The 15694-nt window shown below is 53.6% G+C and overlaps 34 non-coding genes across 34 annotated transcripts; 22 read left to right on the top strand and 12 right to left on the bottom strand.

The window, feature by feature from the left end:
- Window positions 1–336: 336 nt before the first annotated feature.
- Trnar-acg lies at window positions 337–409 on the bottom strand. Its single transcript has one exon. It is a non-coding gene; the product is annotated as a tRNA-Arg (tRNA).
- Window positions 410–854: 445 nt separating this feature from the next.
- Trnai-uau lies at window positions 855–946 on the top strand. The gene is given in 2 exon segments: window positions 855–892; window positions 911–946. It is a non-coding gene; the product is annotated as a tRNA-Ile (tRNA).
- A 111-nt stretch (window positions 947–1057) lies between these two features.
- Trnad-guc lies at window positions 1058–1129 on the top strand. The gene has a single exon. It is a non-coding gene; the product is annotated as a tRNA-Asp (tRNA).
- A 568-nt stretch (window positions 1130–1697) lies between these two features.
- On the bottom strand, window positions 1698–1770 carry Trnar-acg. Its single transcript has one exon. It is a non-coding gene; the product is annotated as a tRNA-Arg (tRNA).
- Window positions 1771–2215: 445 nt separating this feature from the next.
- Window positions 2216–2307, top strand: Trnai-uau. The gene is given in 2 exon segments: window positions 2216–2253; window positions 2272–2307. It is a non-coding gene; the product is annotated as a tRNA-Ile (tRNA).
- Window positions 2308–2418: 111 nt separating this feature from the next.
- Window positions 2419–2490, top strand: Trnad-guc. The gene has a single exon. It is a non-coding gene; the product is annotated as a tRNA-Asp (tRNA).
- Window positions 2491–3069: 579 nt separating this feature from the next.
- Trnar-acg lies at window positions 3070–3142 on the bottom strand. The gene has a single exon. It is a non-coding gene; the product is annotated as a tRNA-Arg (tRNA).
- A 445-nt stretch (window positions 3143–3587) lies between these two features.
- Window positions 3588–3679, top strand: Trnai-uau. The gene is given in 2 exon segments: window positions 3588–3625; window positions 3644–3679. It is a non-coding gene; the product is annotated as a tRNA-Ile (tRNA).
- Window positions 3680–3790: 111 nt separating this feature from the next.
- Trnad-guc lies at window positions 3791–3862 on the top strand. Its single transcript has one exon. It is a non-coding gene; the product is annotated as a tRNA-Asp (tRNA).
- A 568-nt stretch (window positions 3863–4430) lies between these two features.
- Window positions 4431–4503, bottom strand: Trnar-acg. Its single transcript has one exon. It is a non-coding gene; the product is annotated as a tRNA-Arg (tRNA).
- A 445-nt stretch (window positions 4504–4948) lies between these two features.
- On the top strand, window positions 4949–5040 carry Trnai-uau. The gene is given in 2 exon segments: window positions 4949–4986; window positions 5005–5040. It is a non-coding gene; the product is annotated as a tRNA-Ile (tRNA).
- A 111-nt stretch (window positions 5041–5151) lies between these two features.
- Trnad-guc lies at window positions 5152–5223 on the top strand. Its single transcript has one exon. It is a non-coding gene; the product is annotated as a tRNA-Asp (tRNA).
- Window positions 5224–5790: 567 nt separating this feature from the next.
- On the bottom strand, window positions 5791–5863 carry Trnar-acg. Its single transcript has one exon. It is a non-coding gene; the product is annotated as a tRNA-Arg (tRNA).
- Window positions 5864–6308: 445 nt separating this feature from the next.
- Window positions 6309–6400, top strand: Trnai-uau. Its single transcript is given in 2 exon segments — window positions 6309–6346; window positions 6365–6400. It is a non-coding gene; the product is annotated as a tRNA-Ile (tRNA).
- Window positions 6401–6511: 111 nt separating this feature from the next.
- Window positions 6512–6583, top strand: Trnad-guc. Its single transcript has one exon. It is a non-coding gene; the product is annotated as a tRNA-Asp (tRNA).
- A 579-nt stretch (window positions 6584–7162) lies between these two features.
- Window positions 7163–7235, bottom strand: Trnar-acg. Its single transcript has one exon. It is a non-coding gene; the product is annotated as a tRNA-Arg (tRNA).
- Window positions 7236–7680: 445 nt separating this feature from the next.
- Trnai-uau lies at window positions 7681–7772 on the top strand. The gene is given in 2 exon segments: window positions 7681–7718; window positions 7737–7772. It is a non-coding gene; the product is annotated as a tRNA-Ile (tRNA).
- Window positions 7773–7883: 111 nt separating this feature from the next.
- Window positions 7884–7955, top strand: Trnad-guc. Its single transcript has one exon. It is a non-coding gene; the product is annotated as a tRNA-Asp (tRNA).
- A 579-nt stretch (window positions 7956–8534) lies between these two features.
- Window positions 8535–8607, bottom strand: Trnar-acg. Its single transcript has one exon. It is a non-coding gene; the product is annotated as a tRNA-Arg (tRNA).
- Window positions 8608–9052: 445 nt separating this feature from the next.
- Trnai-uau lies at window positions 9053–9144 on the top strand. Its single transcript is given in 2 exon segments — window positions 9053–9090; window positions 9109–9144. It is a non-coding gene; the product is annotated as a tRNA-Ile (tRNA).
- Window positions 9145–9255: 111 nt separating this feature from the next.
- Window positions 9256–9327, top strand: Trnad-guc. The gene has a single exon. It is a non-coding gene; the product is annotated as a tRNA-Asp (tRNA).
- A 579-nt stretch (window positions 9328–9906) lies between these two features.
- Window positions 9907–9979, bottom strand: Trnar-acg. Its single transcript has one exon. It is a non-coding gene; the product is annotated as a tRNA-Arg (tRNA).
- A 445-nt stretch (window positions 9980–10424) lies between these two features.
- Trnai-uau lies at window positions 10425–10516 on the top strand. Its single transcript is given in 2 exon segments — window positions 10425–10462; window positions 10481–10516. It is a non-coding gene; the product is annotated as a tRNA-Ile (tRNA).
- Window positions 10517–10627: 111 nt separating this feature from the next.
- Trnad-guc lies at window positions 10628–10699 on the top strand. Its single transcript has one exon. It is a non-coding gene; the product is annotated as a tRNA-Asp (tRNA).
- A 568-nt stretch (window positions 10700–11267) lies between these two features.
- On the bottom strand, window positions 11268–11340 carry Trnar-acg. The gene has a single exon. It is a non-coding gene; the product is annotated as a tRNA-Arg (tRNA).
- A 445-nt stretch (window positions 11341–11785) lies between these two features.
- On the top strand, window positions 11786–11877 carry Trnai-uau. The gene is given in 2 exon segments: window positions 11786–11823; window positions 11842–11877. It is a non-coding gene; the product is annotated as a tRNA-Ile (tRNA).
- A 111-nt stretch (window positions 11878–11988) lies between these two features.
- Trnad-guc lies at window positions 11989–12060 on the top strand. Its single transcript has one exon. It is a non-coding gene; the product is annotated as a tRNA-Asp (tRNA).
- Window positions 12061–12639: 579 nt separating this feature from the next.
- On the bottom strand, window positions 12640–12712 carry Trnar-acg. Its single transcript has one exon. It is a non-coding gene; the product is annotated as a tRNA-Arg (tRNA).
- Window positions 12713–13157: 445 nt separating this feature from the next.
- On the top strand, window positions 13158–13249 carry Trnai-uau. Its single transcript is given in 2 exon segments — window positions 13158–13195; window positions 13214–13249. It is a non-coding gene; the product is annotated as a tRNA-Ile (tRNA).
- A 111-nt stretch (window positions 13250–13360) lies between these two features.
- Trnad-guc lies at window positions 13361–13432 on the top strand. Its single transcript has one exon. It is a non-coding gene; the product is annotated as a tRNA-Asp (tRNA).
- A 568-nt stretch (window positions 13433–14000) lies between these two features.
- Trnar-acg lies at window positions 14001–14073 on the bottom strand. Its single transcript has one exon. It is a non-coding gene; the product is annotated as a tRNA-Arg (tRNA).
- A 445-nt stretch (window positions 14074–14518) lies between these two features.
- Window positions 14519–14610, top strand: Trnai-uau. Its single transcript is given in 2 exon segments — window positions 14519–14556; window positions 14575–14610. It is a non-coding gene; the product is annotated as a tRNA-Ile (tRNA).
- Window positions 14611–14721: 111 nt separating this feature from the next.
- Trnad-guc lies at window positions 14722–14793 on the top strand. Its single transcript has one exon. It is a non-coding gene; the product is annotated as a tRNA-Asp (tRNA).
- A 579-nt stretch (window positions 14794–15372) lies between these two features.
- Trnar-acg lies at window positions 15373–15445 on the bottom strand. The gene has a single exon. It is a non-coding gene; the product is annotated as a tRNA-Arg (tRNA).
- Window positions 15446–15694: the final 249 nt, after the last annotated feature.

Consider the following 15694-nt stretch of genomic DNA (forward strand, 5'->3'; position numbering starts at 1 on the left):
TGGTTTCGATCCACGGACCTCTGGGTTATGGGCCCAGCACGCTTCCACTGCGCCACTCTGCTGTGCGGACAGATGCGCGCTCTTCGGTGCGTGACATGGGACACTTGGAAAAGCGTTGTCTGCGTCGCCTACCGTTTAATTAACTGCGTAGCATCTGCCAGCTTGACTTGTCTCGACTTTGCTCGACTGACGCTACGCTGACGCTTGCACGAAGCGATATTTACCGCGATCGTCTCGAGATGCAGCTGCGAGATGCTCAGGATTAACATTGCACTCCACGAAGGTGGAGACATTCGAATGCACTGCCTAGCTACGCGCCCGCAACTAACGAAATGCCGACCCTGCCAGGATTCGAACCTGGAATCTTCTGATCCGTAGTCAGACGCGTTATCCGTTGCGCCACAGGGCCACTGTTCGCGTTTTCTGCTACGAGGCGGGTGCACATCGCAAAGCAACGTGTTCTCCGTGGCTCGACAATTGCATGTCATCCACTGACAACGGCGGCGCGGCCACTCTGGTCTTCGGCACTCTGCAGGGAGCTGCCACCAAGGAAGGCATCTCTCCTCCTGCTGCTCGGCCACGGAGCGCCTGCACAGCTTAGAGCTTGCCACAGATCTGCCGTCGCTGATGGACAGGTAGCGGAATGCAAGGCGCCCGTTTTTTTGCATTTTTTCGGTGATGACAAGCGGTTGACATGCTTGTAAGTGTAGCATATAAAACAAGAATCGTATGAAGCATTCGTAGACAGGTGCTAACGTCGCAGTATGGCCGCAGGTGACGGTCGTATGACGGGTCTGTAGCCACAACAGGTTGGCATCAAAGTGAATACCGCTAACTGTAAGCACTGTGCTGTAGCCCCAGTGGCGCAATTGGTTAGCGCACGGTACTTATAAGGCAGTAGCCGTGAGCAATGCCGGGGTTGTGAGTTCGAGCCTCACCTGGGGCATACTTTCATTTCGTAGCAGCTGACTATGGAAGCATCGGGACGCTAGGTTTGAGATGTATCGCGTACATGAGAACCATAAATGTGCGTGCACTGTAGACAAGGACTGCGTGTTCCTCGGTAGTATAGTGGTTAGTATCCCCGCCTGTCACGCGGGAGACCGGGGTTCGATTCCCCGCCGGGGAGATGCGATTTTTATATCGCGAAGGTTGCGCGTGTGGCCCGAAAAAGCATTACCGTTGTGATCAAGGAATGTAATTGCTAAAAAATCGTAAGAAAGTCTGCGTCTTAGGAAGTGTTTCTCGTATTCTGCACACGACGTCGTCGTTTCACAACTCACAGGGTTTGCCGTCGACGCTGAATCAGCGCACCCCAGGATTAATGATCGAGCTCGAAGCACCCAAGAAAAAGAATAATTTTAGCAGAGCGTGGTTTCGATCCACGGACCTCTGGGTTATGGGCCCAGCACGCTTCCACTGCGCCACTCTGCTGTGCGGACAGATGCGCGCTCTTCGGTGCGTGACATGGGACACTTGGAAAAGCGTTGTCTGCGTCGCCTACCGTTTAATTAACTGCGTAGCATCTGCCAGCTTGACTTGTCTCGACTTTGCTCGACTGACGCTTGCACGAAGCGATATTTACCGCGATCGTCTCGAGATGCAGCTGCGAGATGCTCAGGATTAACATTGCACTCCACGAAGGTGGAGACATTCGAATGCACTGCCTAGCTACGCGCCCGCAACTAACGAAATGCCGACCCTGCCAGGATTCGAACCTGGAATCTTCTGATCCGTAGTCAGACGCGTTATCCGTTGCGCCACAGGGCCACTGTTCGCGTTTTCTGCTACGAGGCGGGTGCACATCGCAAAGCAACGTGTTCTCCGTGGCTCGACAATTGCATGTCATCCACTGACAACGGCGGCGCGGCCACTCTGGTCTTCGGCACTCTGCAGGGAGCTGCCACCAAGGAAGGCATCTCTCCTCCTGCTGCTCGGCCACGGAGCGCCTGCACAGCTTAGAGCTTGCCACAGATCTGCCGTCGCTGATGGACAGGTAGCGGAATGCAAGGCGCCCGTTTTTTTGCATTTTTTCGGTGATGACAAGCGGTTGACATGCTTGTAAGTGTAGCATATAAAACAAGAATCGTATGAAGCATTCGTAGACAGGTGCTAACGTCGCAGTATGGCCGCAGGTGACGGTCGTATGACGGGTCTGTAGCCACAACAGGTTGGCATCAAAGTGAATACCGCTAACTGTAAGCACTGTGCTGTAGCCCCAGTGGCGCAATTGGTTAGCGCACGGTACTTATAAGGCAGTAGCCGTGAGCAATGCCGGGGTTGTGAGTTCGAGCCTCACCTGGGGCATACTTTCATTTCGTAGCAGCTGACTATGGAAGCATCGGGACGCTAGGTTTGAGATGTATCGCGTACATGAGAACCATAAATGTGCGTGCACTGTAGACAAAGACTGCGTGTTCCTCGGTAGTATAGTGGTTAGTATCCCCGCCTGTCACGCGGGAGACCGGGGTTCGATTCCCCGCCGGGGAGATGCGATTTTTATATCGCGAAGGTTGCGCGTGTGGCCCGAAAAAGCATTACCGTTGTGATCAAGGAATGTAATTGCTAAAAAATCGTAAGAAAGTCTGCGTCTTAGGAAGTGTTTCTCGTATTCTGCACACGACGTCGTCGTTTCACAACTCACAGGGTTTGCCGTCGACGCTGAATCAGCGCACCCCAGGATTAATGATCGAGCTCGAAGCACCCAAGAAAAAGAATAATTTTAGCAGAGCGTGGTTTCGATCCACGGACCTCTGGGTTATGGGCCCAGCACGCTTCCACTGCGCCACTCTGCTGTGCGGACAGATGCGCGCTCTTCGGTGCGTGACATGGGACACTTGGAAAAGCGTTGTCTGCGTCGCCTACCGTTTAATTAACTGCGTAGCATCTGCCAGCTTGACTTGTCTCGACTTTGCTCGACTGACGCTACGCTGACGCTTGCACGAAGCGATATTTACCGCGATCGTCTCGAGATGCAGCTGCGAGATGCTCAGGATTAACATTGCACTCCACGAAGGTGGAGACATTCGAATGCACTGCCTAGCTACGCGCCCGCAACTAACGAAATGCCGACCCTGCCAGGATTCGAACCTGGAATCTTCTGATCCGTAGTCAGACGCGTTATCCGTTGCGCCACAGGGCCACTGTTCGCGTTTTCTGCTACGAGGCGGGTGCACATCGCAAAGCAACGTGTTCTCCGTGGCTCGACAATTGCATGTCATCCACTGACAACGGCGGCGCGGCCACTCTGGTCTTCGGCACTCTGCAGGGAGCTGCCACCAAGGAAGGCATCTCTCCTCCTGCTGCTCGGCCACGGAGCGCCTGCACAGCTTAGAGCTTGCCACAGATCTGCCGTCGCTGATGGACAGGTAGCGGAATGCAAGGCGCCCGTTTTTTTGCATTTTTTCGGTGATGACAAGCGGTTGACATGCTTGTAAGTGTAGCATATAAAACAAGAATCGTATGAAGCATTCGTAGACAGGTGCTAACGTCGCAGTATGGCCGCAGGTGACGGTCGTATGACGGGTCTGTAGCCACAACAGGTTGGCATCAAAGTGAATACCGCTAACTGTAAGCACTGTGCTGTAGCCCCAGTGGCGCAATTGGTTAGCGCACGGTACTTATAAGGCAGTAGCCGTGAGCAATGCCGGGGTTGTGAGTTCGAGCCTCACCTGGGGCATACTTTCATTTCGTAGCAGCTGACTATGGAAGCATCGGGACGCTAGGTTTGAGATGTATCGCGTACATGAGAACCATAAATGTGCGTGCACTGTAGACAAGGACTGCGTGTTCCTCGGTAGTATAGTGGTTAGTATCCCCGCCTGTCACGCGGGAGACCGGGGTTCGATTCCCCGCCGGGGAGATGCGATTTTTATATCGCGAAGGTTGCGCGTGTGGCCCGAAAAAGCATTACCGTTGTGATCAAGGAATGTAATTGCTAAAAAATCGTAAGAAAGTCTGCGTCTTAGGAAGTGTTTCTCGTATTCTGCACACGACGTCGTCGTTTCACAACTCACAGGGTTTGCCGTCGACGCTGAATCAGCGCACCCCAGGATTAATGATCGAGCTCGAAGCACCCAAGAAAAAGAATAATTTTAGCAGAGCGTGGTTTCGATCCACGGACCTCTGGGTTATGGGCCCAGCACGCTTCCACTGCGCCACTCTGCTGTGCGGACAGATGCGCGCTCTTCGGTGCGTGACATGGGACACTTGGAAAAGCGTTGTCTGCGTCGCCTACCGTTTAATTAACTGCGTAGCATCTGCCAGCTTGACTTGTCTCGACTTTGCTCGACTGACGCTTGCACGAAGCGATATTTACCGCGATCGTCTCGAGATGCAGCTGCGAGATGCTCAGGATTAACATTGCACTCCACGAAGGTGGAGACATTCGAATGCACTGCCTAGCTACGCGCCCGCAACTAACGAAATGCCGACCCTGCCAGGATTCGAACCTGGAATCTTCTGATCCGTAGTCAGACGCGTTATCCGTTGCGCCACAGGGCCACTGTTCGCGTTTTCTGCTACGAGGCGGGTGCACATCGCAAAGCAACGTGTTCTCCGTGGCTCGACAATTGCATGTCATCCACTGACAACGGCGGCGCGGCCACTCTGGTCTTCGGCACTCTGCAGGGAGCTGCCACCAAGGAAGGCATCTCTCCTCCTGCTGCTCGGCCACGGAGCGCCTGCACAGCTTAGAGCTTGCCACAGATCTGCCGTCGCTGATGGACAGGTAGCGGAATGCAAGGCGCCCGTTTTTTTGCATTTTTTCGGTGATGACAAGCGGTTGACATGCTTGTAAGTGTAGCATATAAAACAAGAATCGTATGAAGCATTCGTAGACAGGTGCTAACGTCGCAGTATGGCCGCAGGTGACGGTCGTATGACGGGTCTGTAGCCACAACAGGTTGGCATCAAAGTGAATACCGCTAACTGTAAGCACTGTGCTGTAGCCCCAGTGGCGCAATTGGTTAGCGCACGGTACTTATAAGGCAGTAGCCGTGAGCAATGCCGGGGTTGTGAGTTCGAGCCTCACCTGGGGCATACTTTCATTTCGTAGCAGCTGACTATGGAAGCATCGGGACGCTAGGTTTGAGATGTATCGCGTACATGAGAACCATAAATGTGCGTGCACTGTAGACAAAGACTGCGTGTTCCTCGGTAGTATAGTGGTTAGTATCCCCGCCTGTCACGCGGGAGACCGGGGTTCGATTCCCCGCCGGGGAGATGCGATTTTTATATCGCGAAGGTTGCGCGTGTGGCCCGAAAAAGCATTACCGTTGTGATCAAGGAATGTAATTGCTAAAAAATCGTAAGAAAGTCTGCGTCTTAGGAAGTGTTTCTCGTATTCTGCACACGACGTCGTCGTTTCACAACTCACAGGGTTTGCCGTCGACGCTGAATCAGCGCACCCCAGGATTAATGATCGAGCTCGAAGCACCCAAGAAAAAGAATAATTTTAGCAGAGCGTGGTTTCGATCCACGGACCTCTGGGTTATGGGCCCAGCACGCTTCCACTGCGCCACTCTGCTGTGCGGACAGATGCGCGCTCTTCGGTGCGTGACATGGGACACTTGGAAAAGCGTTGTCTGCGTCGCCTACCGTTTAATTAACTGCGTAGCATCTGCCAGCTTGACTTGTCTCGACTTTGCTCGACTGACGCTTGCACGAAGCGATATTTACCGCGATCGTCTCGAATGCAGCTGCGAGATGCTCAGGATTAACATTGCACTCCACGAAGGTGGAGACATTCGAATGCACTGCCTAGCTACGCGCCCGCAACTAACGAAATGCCGACCCTGCCAGGATTCGAACCTGGAATCTTCTGATCCGTAGTCAGACGCGTTATCCGTTGCGCCACAGGGCCACTGTTCGCGTTTTCTGCTACGAGGCGGGTGCACATCGCAAAGCAACGTGTTCTCCGTGGCTCGACAATTGCATGTCATCCACTGACAACGGCGGCGCGGCCACTCTGGTCTTCGGCACTCTGCAGGGAGCTGCCACCAAGGAAGGCATCTCTCCTCCTGCTGCTCGGCCACGGAGCGCCTGCACAGCTTAGAGCTTGCCACAGATCTGCCGTCGCTGATGGACAGGTAGCGGAATGCAAGGCGCCCGTTTTTTTGCATTTTTTCGGTGATGACAAGCGGTTGACATGCTTGTAAGTGTAGCATATAAAACAAGAATCGTATGAAGCATTCGTAGACAGGTGCTAACGTCGCAGTATGGCCGCAGGTGACGGTCGTATGACGGGTCTGTAGCCACAACAGGTTGGCATCAAAGTGAATACCGCTAACTGTAAGCACTGTGCTGTAGCCCCAGTGGCGCAATTGGTTAGCGCACGGTACTTATAAGGCAGTAGCCGTGAGCAATGCCGGGGTTGTGAGTTCGAGCCTCACCTGGGGCATACTTTCATTTCGTAGCAGCTGACTATGGAAGCATCGGGACGCTAGGTTTGAGATGTATCGCGTACATGAGAACCATAAATGTGCGTGCACTGTAGACAAGGACTGCGTGTTCCTCGGTAGTATAGTGGTTAGTATCCCCGCCTGTCACGCGGGAGACCGGGGTTCGATTCCCCGCCGGGGAGATGCGATTTTTATATCGCGAAGGTTGCGCGTGTGGCCCGAAAAAGCATTACCGTTGTGATCAAGGAATGTAATTGCTAAAAAATCGTAAGAAAGTCTGCGTCTTAGGAAGTGTTTCTCGTATTCTGCACACGACGTCGTCGTTTCACAACTCACAGGGTTTGCCGTCGACGCTGAATCAGCGCACCCCAGGATTAATGATCGAGCTCGAAGCACCCAAGAAAAAGAATAATTTTAGCAGAGCGTGGTTTCGATCCACGGACCTCTGGGTTATGGGCCCAGCACGCTTCCACTGCGCCACTCTGCTGTGCGGACAGATGCGCGCTCTTCGGTGCGTGACATGGGACACTTGGAAAAGCGTTGTCTGCGTCGCCTACCGTTTAATTAACTGCGTAGCATCTGCCAGCTTGACTTGTCTCGACTTTGCTCGACTGACGCTACGCTGACGCTTGCACGAAGCGATATTTACCGCGATCGTCTCGAGATGCAGCTGCGAGATGCTCAGGATTAACATTGCACTCCACGAAGGTGGAGACATTCGAATGCACTGCCTAGCTACGCGCCCGCAACTAACGAAATGCCGACCCTGCCAGGATTCGAACCTGGAATCTTCTGATCCGTAGTCAGACGCGTTATCCGTTGCGCCACAGGGCCACTGTTCGCGTTTTCTGCTACGAGGCGGGTGCACATCGCAAAGCAACGTGTTCTCCGTGGCTCGACAATTGCATGTCATCCACTGACAACGGCGGCGCGGCCACTCTGGTCTTCGGCACTCTGCAGGGAGCTGCCACCAAGGAAGGCATCTCTCCTCCTGCTGCTCGGCCACGGAGCGCCTGCACAGCTTAGAGCTTGCCACAGATCTGCCGTCGCTGATGGACAGGTAGCGGAATGCAAGGCGCCCGTTTTTTTGCATTTTTTCGGTGATGACAAGCGGTTGACATGCTTGTAAGTGTAGCATATAAAACAAGAATCGTATGAAGCATTCGTAGACAGGTGCTAACGTCGCAGTATGGCCGCAGGTGACGGTCGTATGACGGGTCTGTAGCCACAACAGGTTGGCATCAAAGTGAATACCGCTAACTGTAAGCACTGTGCTGTAGCCCCAGTGGCGCAATTGGTTAGCGCACGGTACTTATAAGGCAGTAGCCGTGAGCAATGCCGGGGTTGTGAGTTCGAGCCTCACCTGGGGCATACTTTCATTTCGTAGCAGCTGACTATGGAAGCATCGGGACGCTAGGTTTGAGATGTATCGCGTACATGAGAACCATAAATGTGCGTGCACTGTAGACAAGGACTGCGTGTTCCTCGGTAGTATAGTGGTTAGTATCCCCGCCTGTCACGCGGGAGACCGGGGTTCGATTCCCCGCCGGGGAGATGCGATTTTTATATCGCGAAGGTTGCGCGTGTGGCCCGAAAAAGCATTACCGTTGTGATCAAGGAATGTAATTGCTAAAAAATCGTAAGAAAGTCTGCGTCTTAGGAAGTGTTTCTCGTATTCTGCACACGACGTCGTCGTTTCACAACTCACAGGGTTTGCCGTCGACGCTGAATCAGCGCACCCCAGGATTAATGATCGAGCTCGAAGCACCCAAGAAAAAGAATAATTTTAGCAGAGCGTGGTTTCGATCCACGGACCTCTGGGTTATGGGCCCAGCACGCTTCCACTGCGCCACTCTGCTGTGCGGACAGATGCGCGCTCTTCGGTGCGTGACATGGGACACTTGGAAAAGCGTTGTCTGCGTCGCCTACCGTTTAATTAACTGCGTAGCATCTGCCAGCTTGACTTGTCTCGACTTTGCTCGACTGACGCTACGCTGACGCTTGCACGAAGCGATATTTACCGCGATCGTCTCGAGATGCAGCTGCGAGATGCTCAGGATTAACATTGCACTCCACGAAGGTGGAGACATTCGAATGCACTGCCTAGCTACGCGCCCGCAACTAACGAAATGCCGACCCTGCCAGGATTCGAACCTGGAATCTTCTGATCCGTAGTCAGACGCGTTATCCGTTGCGCCACAGGGCCACTGTTCGCGTTTTCTGCTACGAGGCGGGTGCACATCGCAAAGCAACGTGTTCTCCGTGGCTCGACAATTGCATGTCATCCACTGACAACGGCGGCGCGGCCACTCTGGTCTTCGGCACTCTGCAGGGAGCTGCCACCAAGGAAGGCATCTCTCCTCCTGCTGCTCGGCCACGGAGCGCCTGCACAGCTTAGAGCTTGCCACAGATCTGCCGTCGCTGATGGACAGGTAGCGGAATGCAAGGCGCCCGTTTTTTTGCATTTTTTCGGTGATGACAAGCGGTTGACATGCTTGTAAGTGTAGCATATAAAACAAGAATCGTATGAAGCATTCGTAGACAGGTGCTAACGTCGCAGTATGGCCGCAGGTGACGGTCGTATGACGGGTCTGTAGCCACAACAGGTTGGCATCAAAGTGAATACCGCTAACTGTAAGCACTGTGCTGTAGCCCCAGTGGCGCAATTGGTTAGCGCACGGTACTTATAAGGCAGTAGCCGTGAGCAATGCCGGGGTTGTGAGTTCGAGCCTCACCTGGGGCATACTTTCATTTCGTAGCAGCTGACTATGGAAGCATCGGGACGCTAGGTTTGAGATGTATCGCGTACATGAGAACCATAAATGTGCGTGCACTGTAGACAAAGACTGCGTGTTCCTCGGTAGTATAGTGGTTAGTATCCCCGCCTGTCACGCGGGAGACCGGGGTTCGATTCCCCGCCGGGGAGATGCGATTTTTATATCGCGAAGGTTGCGCGTGTGGCCCGAAAAAGCATTACCGTTGTGATCAAGGAATGTAATTGCTAAAAAATCGTAAGAAAGTCTGCGTCTTAGGAAGTGTTTCTCGTATTCTGCACACGACGTCGTCGTTTCACAACTCACAGGGTTTGCCGTCGACGCTGAATCAGCGCACCCCAGGATTAATGATCGAGCTCGAAGCACCCAAGAAAAAGAATAATTTTAGCAGAGCGTGGTTTCGATCCACGGACCTCTGGGTTATGGGCCCAGCACGCTTCCACTGCGCCACTCTGCTGTGCGGACAGATGCGCGCTCTTCGGTGCGTGACATGGGACACTTGGAAAAGCGTTGTCTGCGTCGCCTACCGTTTAATTAACTGCGTAGCATCTGCCAGCTTGACTTGTCTCGACTTTGCTCGACTGACGCTACGCTGACGCTTGCACGAAGCGATATTTACCGCGATCGTCTCGAGATGCAGCTGCGAGATGCTCAGGATTAACATTGCACTCCACGAAGGTGGAGACATTCGAATGCACTGCCTAGCTACGCGCCCGCAACTAACGAAATGCCGACCCTGCCAGGATTCGAACCTGGAATCTTCTGATCCGTAGTCAGACGCGTTATCCGTTGCGCCACAGGGCCACTGTTCGCGTTTTCTGCTACGAGGCGGGTGCACATCGCAAAGCAACGTGTTCTCCGTGGCTCGACAATTGCATGTCATCCACTGACAACGGCGGCGCGGCCACTCTGGTCTTCGGCACTCTGCAGGGAGCTGCCACCAAGGAAGGCATCTCTCCTCCTGCTGCTCGGCCACGGAGCGCCTGCACAGCTTAGAGCTTGCCACAGATCTGCCGTCGCTGATGGACAGGTAGCGGAATGCAAGGCGCCCGTTTTTTTGCATTTTTTCGGTGATGACAAGCGGTTGACATGCTTGTAAGTGTAGCATATAAAACAAGAATCGTATGAAGCATTCGTAGACAGGTGCTAACGTCGCAGTATGGCCGCAGGTGACGGTCGTATGACGGGTCTGTAGCCACAACAGGTTGGCATCAAAGTGAATACCGCTAACTGTAAGCACTGTGCTGTAGCCCCAGTGGCGCAATTGGTTAGCGCACGGTACTTATAAGGCAGTAGCCGTGAGCAATGCCGGGGTTGTGAGTTCGAGCCTCACCTGGGGCATACTTTCATTTCGTAGCAGCTGACTATGGAAGCATCGGGACGCTAGGTTTGAGATGTATCGCGTACATGAGAACCATAAATGTGCGTGCACTGTAGACAAGGACTGCGTGTTCCTCGGTAGTATAGTGGTTAGTATCCCCGCCTGTCACGCGGGAGACCGGGGTTCGATTCCCCGCCGGGGAGATGCGATTTTTATATCGCGAAGGTTGCGCGTGTGGCCCGAAAAAGCATTACCGTTGTGATCAAGGAATGTAATTGCTAAAAAATCGTAAGAAAGTCTGCGTCTTAGGAAGTGTTTCTCGTATTCTGCACACGACGTCGTCGTTTCACAACTCACAGGGTTTGCCGTCGACGCTGAATCAGCGCACCCCAGGATTAATGATCGAGCTCGAAGCACCCAAGAAAAAGAATAATTTTAGCAGAGCGTGGTTTCGATCCACGGACCTCTGGGTTATGGGCCCAGCACGCTTCCACTGCGCCACTCTGCTGTGCGGACAGATGCGCGCTCTTCGGTGCGTGACATGGGACACTTGGAAAAGCGTTGTCTGCGTCGCCTACCGTTTAATTAACTGCGTAGCATCTGCCAGCTTGACTTGTCTCGACTTTGCTCGACTGACGCTTGCACGAAGCGATATTTACCGCGATCGTCTCGAGATGCAGCTGCGAGATGCTCAGGATTAACATTGCACTCCACGAAGGTGGAGACATTCGAATGCACTGCCTAGCTACGCGCCCGCAACTAACGAAATGCCGACCCTGCCAGGATTCGAACCTGGAATCTTCTGATCCGTAGTCAGACGCGTTATCCGTTGCGCCACAGGGCCACTGTTCGCGTTTTCTGCTACGAGGCGGGTGCACATCGCAAAGCAACGTGTTCTCCGTGGCTCGACAATTGCATGTCATCCACTGACAACGGCGGCGCGGCCACTCTGGTCTTCGGCACTCTGCAGGGAGCTGCCACCAAGGAAGGCATCTCTCCTCCTGCTGCTCGGCCACGGAGCGCCTGCACAGCTTAGAGCTTGCCACAGATCTGCCGTCGCTGATGGACAGGTAGCGGAATGCAAGGCGCCCGTTTTTTTGCATTTTTTCGGTGATGACAAGCGGTTGACATGCTTGTAAGTGTAGCATATAAAACAAGAATCGTATGAAGCATTCGTAGACAGGTGCTAACGTCGCAGTATGGCCGCAGGTGACGGTCGTATGACGGGTCTGTAGCCACAACAGGTTGGCATCAAAGTGAATACCGCTAACTGTAAGCACTGTGCTGTAGCCCCAGTGGCGCAATTGGTTAGCGCACGGTACTTATAAGGCAGTAGCCGTGAGCAATGCCGGGGTTGTGAGTTCGAGCCTCACCTGGGGCATACTTTCATTTCGTAGCAGCTGACTATGGAAGCATCGGGACGCTAGGTTTGAGATGTATCGCGTACATGAGAACCATAAATGTGCGTGCACTGTAGACAAAGACTGCGTGTTCCTCGGTAGTATAGTGGTTAGTATCCCCGCCTGTCACGCGGGAGACCGGGGTTCGATTCCCCGCCGGGGATATGCGATTTTTATATCGCGAAGGTTGCGCGTGTGGCCCGAAAAAGCATTACCGTTGTGATCAAGGAATGTAATTGCTAAAAAATCGTAAGAAAGTCTGCGTCTTAGGAAGTGTTTCTCGTATTCTGCACACGACGTCGTCGTTTCACAACTCACAGGGTTTGCCGTCGACGCTGAATCAGCGCACCCCAGGATTAATGATCGATCTCGAAGCACCCAAGAAAAAGAATAATTTTAGCAGAGCGTGGTTTCGATCCACGGACCTCTGGGTTATGGGCCCAGCACGCTTCCACTGCGCCACTCTGCTGTGCGGACAGATGCGCGCTCTTCGGTGCGTGACATGGGACACTTGGAAAAGCGTTGTCTGCGTCGCCTACCGTTTAATTAACTGCGTAGCATCTGCCAGCTTGACTTGTCTCGACTTTGCTCGACTGACGCTACGCTGACGCTTGCACGAAGCGATATTTACCGCGATCGTCTCGAGATGCAGCTGCGAGATGCTCAGGATTAACATTGCACTCCACGAAGGTGGAGACATTCGAATGCACTGCCTAGCTACGCGCCCGCAACTAACGAAATGCCGACCCTGCCAGGATTCGAACCTGGAATCTTCTGATCCGTAGTCAGACGCGTTATCCGTTGCGCCACAGGGCCACTGTTCGCGTTTTCTGCTACGAGGCGGGTGCACATCGCAAAGCAACGTGTTCTCCGTGGCTCGACAATTGCATGTCATCCACTGACAACGGCGGCGCGGCCACTCTGGTCTTCGGCACTCTGCAGGGAGCTGCCACCAAGGAAGGCATCTCTCCTCCTGCTGCTCGGCCACGGAGCGCCTGCACAGCTTAGAGCTTGCCACAGATCTGCCGTCGCTGATGGACAGGTAGCGGAATGCAAGGCGCCCGTTTTTTTGCATTTTTTCGGTGATGACAAGCGGTTGACATGCTTGTAAGTGTAGCATATAAAACAAGAATCGTATGAAGCATTCGTAGACAGGTGCTAACGTCGCAGTATGGCCGCAGGTGACGGTCGTATGACGGGTCTGTAGCCACAACAGGTTGGCATCAAAGTGAATACCGCTAACTGTAAGCACTGTGCTGTAGCCCCAGTGGCGCAATTGGTTAGCGCACGGTACTTATAAGGCAGTAGCCGTGAGCAATGCCGGGGTTGTGAGTTCGAGCCTCACCTGGGGCATACTTTCATTTCGTAGCAGCTGACTATGGAAGCATCGGGACGCTAGGTTTGAGATGTATCGCGTACATGAGAACCATAAATGTGCGTGCACTGTAGACAAGGACTGCGTGTTCCTCGGTAGTATAGTGGTTAGTATCCCCGCCTGTCACGCGGGAGACCGGGGTTCGATTCCCCGCCGGGGAGATGCGATTTTTATATCGCGAAGGTTGCGCGTGTGGCCCGAAAAAGCATTACCGTTGTGATCAAGGAATGTAATTGCTAAAAAATCGTAAGAAAGTCTGCGTCTTAGGAAGTGTTTCTCGTATTCTGCACACGACGTCGTCGTTTCACAACTCACAGGGTTTGCCGTCGACGCTGAATCAGCGCACCCCAGGATTAATGATCGAGCTCGAAGCACCCAAGAAAAAGAATAATTTTAGCAGAGCGTGGTTTCGATCCACGGACCTCTGGGTTATGGGCCCAGCACGCTTCCACTGCGCCACTCTGCTGTGCGGACAGATGCGCGCTCTTCGGTGCGTGACATGGGACACTTGGAAAAGCGTTGTCTGCGTCGCCTACCGTTTAATTAACTGCGTAGCATCTGCCAGCTTGACTTGTCTCGACTTTGCTCGACTGACGCTTGCACGAAGCGATATTTACCGCGATCGTCTCGAGATGCAGCTGCGAGATGCTCAGGATTAACATTGCACTCCACGAAGGTGGAGACATTCGAATGCACTGCCTAGCTACGCGCCCGCAACTAACGAAATGCCGACCCTGCCAGGATTCGAACCTGGAATCTTCTGATCCGTAGTCAGACGCGTTATCCGTTGCGCCACAGGGCCACTGTTCGCGTTTTCTGCTACGAGGCGGGTGCACATCGCAAAGCAACGTGTTCTCCGTGGCTCGACAATTGCATGTCATCCACTGACAACGGCGGCGCGGCCACTCTGGTCTTCGGCACTCTGCAGGGAGCTGCCACCAAGGAAGGCATCTCTCCTCCTGCTGCTCGGCCACGGAGCGCCTGCACAGCTTAGAGCTTGCCACAGATCTGCCGTCGCTGATGGACAGGTAGCGGAATGCAAGGCGCCCGTTTTTTTGCATTTTTTCGGTGATGACAAGCGGTTGACATGCTTGTAAGTGTAGCATATAAAACAAGAATCGTATGAAGCATTCGTAGACAGGTGCTAACGTCGCAGTATGGCCGCAGGTGACGGTCGTATGACGGGTCTGTAGCCACAACAGGTTGGCATCAAAGTGAATACCGCTAACTGTAAGCACTGTGCTGTAGCCCCAGTGGCGCAATTGGTTAGCGCACGGTACTTATAAGGCAGTAGCCGTGAGCAATGCCGGGGTTGTGAGTTCGAGCCTCACCTGGGGCATACTTTCATTTCGTAGCAGCTGACTATGGAAGCATCGGGACGCTAGGTTTGAGATGTATCGCGTACATGAGAACCATAAATGTGCGTGCACTGTAGACAAAGACTGCGTGTTCCTCGGTAGTATAGTGGTTAGTATCCCCGCCTGTCACGCGGGAGACCGGGGTTCGATTCCCCGCCGGGGAGATGCGATTTTTATATCGCGAAGGTTGCGCGTGTGGCCCGAAAAAGCATTACCGTTGTGATCAAGGAATGTAATTGCTAAAAAATCGTAAGAAAGTCTGCGTCTTAGGAAGTGTTTCTCGTATTCTGCACACGACGTCGTCGTTTCACAACTCACAGGGTTTGCCGTCGACGCTGAATCAGCGCACCCCAGGATTAATGATCGAGCTCGAAGCACCCAAGAAAAAGAATAATTTTAGCAGAGCGTGGTTTCGATCCACGGACCTCTGGGTTATGGGCCCAGCACGCTTCCACTGCGCCACTCTGCTGTGCGGACAGATGCGCGCTCTTCGGTGCGTGACATGGGACACTTGGAAAAGCGTTGTCTGCGTCGCCTACCGTTTAATTAACTGCGTAGCATCTGCCAGCTTGACTTGTCTCGACTTTGCTCGACTGACGCTACGCTGACGCTTGCACGAAGCGATATTTACCGCGATCGTCTCGAGATGCAGCTGCGAGATGCTCAGGATTAACATTGCACTCCACGAAGGTGGAGACATTCGAATGCACTGCCTAGCTACGCGCCCGCAACTAACGAAATGCCGACCCTGCCAGGATTCGAACCTGGAATCTTCTGATCCGTAGTCAGACGCGTTATCCGTTGCGCCACAGGGCCACTGTTCGCGTTTTCTGCTACGAGGCGGGTGCACATCGCAAAGCAACGTGTTCTCCGTGGCTCGACAATTGCATGTCATCCACTGACAACGGCGGCGCGGCCACTCTGGTCTTCGGCACTCTGCAGGGAGCTGCCACCAAGGAAGGCATCTCTCCTCCTGCTGCTCGGCCACGGAGCGCCTGCACAGCTTAGAGCTTGCCACAGATCTGCCGTCGCTGATGGACAGGTAGCGGAATGCAAGGCGCCCGT

Source organism: Schistocerca piceifrons, unplaced genomic scaffold (genome assembly GCF_021461385.2).
Source record: "Schistocerca piceifrons isolate TAMUIC-IGC-003096 unplaced genomic scaffold, iqSchPice1.1 HiC_scaffold_1684, whole genome shotgun sequence".
NCBI lineage: Eukaryota > Metazoa > Arthropoda > Insecta > Orthoptera > Acrididae > Schistocerca > Schistocerca piceifrons.